The following is a 5,766-nucleotide window of genomic DNA, read 5'->3' as shown; positions in this document are numbered from 1 at the left end:
GTGCTTGTGATCTTTTCTTCAGAAATGTGCAGAAGTAATCAAAATCATTTTATCACACATTTCAATACAAGCATGTTCCATAAATATAACACATAATCAATCATAGGAACACACATTGCAAATCAATCAAAACATGTTCAACAAAAGCATTGTTCAATCCAGTTTGGTATATCAGCTAAACATGTAAGCCTGGAACATATATACTGTTATTAAGCAGTGTGTTGTCATCATCAAAAACCAGTTTGATATAGAGTTTGTGTTGTCAACAATCTCAACAAGTTCAAGGCTGGAGAGTCTTTTAGACCACCACCACCTAAGATGCTACCAATCACACAACGTTTCTTTTAAATTCTAGAAATCTAGAGTGAATCAGCTTCTCAATCACTAAATGGTTAGGCTAAAGCAAAGTGAGGACAAAACAGAATAAAACAACCACTAAAGCAAAGAAATGGACAACACAATACAACAAGCACTCTAGACAGACTCTAGATTAGATGAAGAAGGCAATTAAAGCTCAATTAGGAACAACAAAACAGAATGCACATATGAATTAGACAAAACTAAGACAACAATCAACACAAGCAATAAACAAAGCTATCAAGAACAGCTGACACACAAATTGAACCAACCAATAGCTCTAGAACAAATTAAAAAAAAAACAAGAAAAAGAACTTAAGTTGAACCATACATAACATATTTAATGTATACACTGCTGAATTTTAAATGGATTGAGAATTTGCCTTAGAAAATTGTTAAACCAAGTAGTAATGCTCATATTGTGAACTACAATTTTCAAATTGCTTCTTTCTTTCCTTTGTTGTTTTAGAAACCAACTATTATGAGTATCATATGATTATTCAAGACTGTTTTGATGTTGAAAGCTTTCGCTACAATTCACAATAGGATAATGAACTACTATACTTCAACTAATCAGCAGGCTATTCATGTGGAAAGAAAAATGGTTCAACTCAAAAAATAAAATCTGGCAAAGGCTAGACACCAAAGTACCAAGACACTCAGCCCCTATAGTAGTTTCGTGCAAACTGATCTTGACAGTTTGACTAATTGAGCATTTTGCTAAAATCAGGCTTCATCATGTAATATATTTTAAAATTGAGATGCATAACAGGCACTAAAATGTTGGAAACAGTGAATGCACAAATTAAATTTGACCACACAAAGTCGTTACTCAAAATTACACTCATTGTGAACAAAGCATCTCAACAGATAATTCAATCTCAATGGAACAAAGTACACAATGAAGGACTGGAATTTGAACAGAACTTGGAAAATCATCTAGAACCAAGCATGATTGACTCATAAGACTCTCAAAGCAAATTCAGTATCGGTGAAACTGATTAAACAGGATTTTGCTGCTATTTGTCATAAGCACCCAAGCTTTGCTAGGCAATTCACTGCTTATATGGTGTGCTTAGATTTATACAAGCAGAAACACACACAAAAAGATGTGGAAACAGTGTAATCATAAACACTAAGTCAAAAAACACTGAAAAAGAAAGTAATGAAATTGTGAGTGTTTTAGGTGGACTGTCATCAAGCTCAATTAATTATTTCATAGCTTATTATTGATTGACAGTCCTTAAACCATATAACACTGCCTCATGAACACAAAATACACAAAAAAACAACTTAAATACATGATTTTAGAGACAAAATAAAAAATACACCAAAATTGAGGTGCACATGACTTGACAAAACAAAAATAGATTTAGAAAATTAAAAGACTCAATCAAAATGAAATCACCGAATAGAATGAGAAATTATAATGACTCAAAGACACCATACAAGCACACACAATTATAGAATCCTAAACACTGAGATTTGAATCTCAAACAGAGAAAATAAACTCAACAAATGCGAAATCACACTACTACAAAAAAGTGCATAGATAGCCCTTTTTTTTTTATCATAGATAGCGCTTTTTAAGCGCTATGTATGTGCGCGCTATCTATTAATAGATAGCGCTTCTGAAAAACGTGCTATCTATTGGTTCAAATTTTAAAAAAATAATAATTAATTTTAGAATAAAATATAAAATATTGATTCTATTATATACACACCCACACTAAATATTATATAAAAAAATATAAAATATTGACAAAAATATGATAAATGGCTCAAAAAGAATGTTAATATGAATAAAAATTATTGGTCCAATAATATTTCAAAATTTAATTAGTAAGTCGTCTAGTACATGCCATGACATGACACTGCTTTATAAGATAATATATATAACCATAACATATATATCTTATCAGTATTGTACATCACTATAACATAACCTACATGCATGTACTAATTACATGTAAACACCAATTTTCCCTAACTTCGTTGATTTGAATTTCATGATAATGTTGGCATCTGCAACTAGAAAAATACTNNAAGAAAGAAAAATAATGTAGAATTAGTTAATTAAATTTTACTACAAATTAATTATAAGAATAAAGATAACTTACATCAGTTGGAATTGTTCCTCCTTCACAGTATGTAATAATTTCCTTCATATATTGACACACATAATATCCACAATCATTGCCGTTGGGTTGTCTTGGGCACTAGAATTCCAAAATAAATAAAAAAACATTTTTATAATTTGAACATAAAAAATAACCTAAACTCTAGTATACTCCAAACAGATCCGATGCATGATAACAAATAACTATATACCATATACAAGTTTAAACTCTTAATAATAAGTCATGCTTTCATAACAACCATTTACTCCACTAACTAGTTTCACAATAATACAAGTTATTTAACTCACCAATACCATGCCACAAAGAAATAAGTCTTCAACCATTCAAGAATACATCTTATTCACGTAACTAGTATAATACAAGCAACCATAACGTGAACTAAAGGTCACATAACGTCATTAAACAATTTAATTATGACATGAAGACTATACTACACAAAACATACCTAAGTAATGTACCTTAATTGTTGTCCACTTGATATTGTTTGACTTAAAATTTGAGACCATGTTTCTTGTTTGAGCTTGATAGGTTTGTATAACCCTAGTGAATAAATAAAATCAAAGCATGTATAAGTAAAAACAATACAACTAAAAGTATACATATGTGTCAAATAAAAGTAGACAACACAAATACTTTTACATGTCAAACAAATTCTTCAAATCTTGCCTCATATTAACGTCTACCCCCATTGGGTCAAGATAATGAATTATCTCTAGTTTAAGATTGATTCCCAGCAAGACCCAATGTTGGCTACAATTTGAAATGAATCAACAAAATTAGAATTTGTACATCTAACTTTGAAAATAATACATTGTTGATAAAGTTGTAAAGTAAGGTATTACCCGGTATTAACAGGTGCAAGAAAAAACTTATCAATCACCCCATTATCAAGAAAAAGAGTAACTATTTTTTGCATTTTGTCTTTCATTGACAACTCATGNGTTGTGATTTGGGGTGATAAAAAAAAGAATGCCTTGTCATTTGGCTTAACAAAANTTTCATATAGGTACCTTGTAAAAGAAAAAGATAAGAATGTATTAGCAATATCATAAGGAGTCAATCTAATAATGAATTTAATGATAAAAAGTACTATATATTGTACCTGATATAAATAGAAATTGTAGTTGCACCTAGCCATGCATAGTTGATAACTTCTTCAATAGTTTATGCTCTAACTATTTCTTCATGATTATCTATTCCAAATATGTTTTTGTCCATTTGTATTGGACGAAGTGACTTTGATGGGTTTACTATGAACAACTAATGCTGATTACCAGTGATAATCATGTTGTTAGGCTATGGGATCCTCAAACGGTATAGGACTTGTGGCTCTTTCATATTTCAAATTAACAGTTCAACTGTTTTACTCCTCATTGATTAGTGCACCTTGGTCATGCTTGTTTTTTTTCATAAAATTGTCCTGTGTAGTGTTTATTTTATTTAGTTGGGTCATTCAGCAGCATTTACACGAGAAAGAATGGTCAAAATTCATGAATCAAATTGTGACAAGTAGGACACCCATAGAATGACTACTTAAAGTCCCAGTTTGAGGGATTGAAAATTGTAAATTTTAGTATACAGAAAGGAGTCGATGGCTTAGAAGATGGGGATTTTGACATTGTGAAAGAAGTAAACGAAAAAATACTATTGTTGAATAAAGAATTTTTGGAAGAAAAGCAAACAAGAAAAAATACATAACCATAGAAAAAATAGTGATCCACATAACTTCACCCTTGCTAACTGCTAATGCACCCAAAAGAAAACAATCTAAAACAGGACTGACTATCACATGAATCAGTTTCAACATGCTTCCCAAATTGATCCATATGTGTATTAAAAAAAACCCCTTCAACCTTTATACTTTCAATATACCAGTAACAGAGACAATTGCATACCAACAAATATAATTAAAAGGAACAAGTGATAATCATGTAGCAAGAATTCAATCATACACAAAACAGGATTAGCTCCCTATACATAACTTAAACCATCAAAGAATGCATAATAAAAATATGTATTGAAAGTATATAACTAAAACAGTTATGGCCAATTCTGAGATATTTTATTGAAAATTACTGTGATTTTAAGGTTATTTAGCATGCATTCATTACAGGTTATATTCTTTCATTATAAAAAGAGTTATTTTATAACATTATCATAAACATAAGGCACTTAAAAAAAAAATAACCACTCGTAAGACAAGCACTTCACACTAAGTGTTATTCCACTCATTTATAATGTTAAACTTGTCATGTTATATTACAGAACATGTTATTTAGGTTTGGACAATCTGTTTAAAGTTTGCGTTTATGATTTGGTAATACTAGAGAATAAAAGTGTCACTTTTTAAAGTGCATATTTTTGTGTTTTAAATGGTTTTAATCAAATTCAGATTTCAGTTTTTGGCCAAGTCAAAATTTTACAAAGTCACTTGGCTTTTGGTGTAAAAAACTTGAGATAAACCACCAAAAAACTTTAAAACAGATTCTGGTTTGGAATATAGGTGCATGGATAAAATTTATCTACAATATAGATGAGGATTTTCATGAAAGTTTTTCACATTGAAAGAACCATAGCTTACTGACTTAGTGAGGATTTTCCGTTTTTTTAGAAGGATGATGACATATAAGTATGTTATGTTGCATTTTGAAAGGATATCTGGACTGTCGAATTTAGAATTTTGTTAAAGGACATTTTCTAGGTTGCTATGTTCAGAGTGGAAGGCACTGTTAACTATTTATTTACCACGTTCTATGCAGATCCTGAAGTCTACAGAATGACTACTTAAAGTCCGAGTTTTGGGGATTGAAAATTGTAAACAGTGTACATAGTGATTCTAGTATACCGAAAGGAGTTGGTGGCTTAGAAGATGGGGATTTTGACATTGTGAAAGAACTAAAGGAAAAATACTATTCTTGAATAAAGAATTTTTGGAAGAAAAGCAAACAAGAAAAAATACATAACCATAAAAAAATAGTGATCTATATAACTTCACTCTTGATAACTGTTAGTGCACCCAAAAGAAAACAATCTAAAACAGGACTGACTATCACATGAATTAGTTTCAACATGCTTCCCAAATTGATCCATATGTGTATTAAAAAAAAACCTTCAACCTTTATACTTTCAATATACCAGTAACAGAGACAATTGCATGCCAACAAATATAATTAAAACGAACAAGTGATAATCATGTAGCAAGAATCCAATCATACAGAAAACAGGATTAGCTCCCCATACATAACTTAAACCATCAAAGAATGCATAA

At 30.4% G+C, this 5,766-nt stretch overlaps 1 long non-coding RNA gene across 1 annotated transcript; it reads right to left on the bottom strand.

Moving 5' to 3' along the window:
* Window positions 1–2,362: 2,362 nt before the first annotated feature.
* Window positions 2,363–2,997, bottom strand: LOC111241218. The gene is made up of 3 exons (XR_002667055.1): window positions 2,957–2,997; window positions 2,478–2,576; window positions 2,363–2,399 (listed from the first exon to the last, which is right to left on the bottom strand). It is a non-coding gene; the product is annotated as an uncharacterized LOC111241218 (long non-coding RNA).
* Window positions 2,998–5,766: the final 2,769 nt, after the last annotated feature.

Source organism: Vigna radiata, unplaced genomic scaffold (genome assembly GCF_000741045.1).
Source record: "Vigna radiata var. radiata cultivar VC1973A unplaced genomic scaffold, Vradiata_ver6 scaffold_262, whole genome shotgun sequence".
Taxonomy (NCBI): domain Eukaryota; kingdom Viridiplantae; phylum Streptophyta; class Magnoliopsida; order Fabales; family Fabaceae; genus Vigna; species Vigna radiata.
This window is presented reverse-complemented; position numbering and strand designations above follow the sequence as displayed.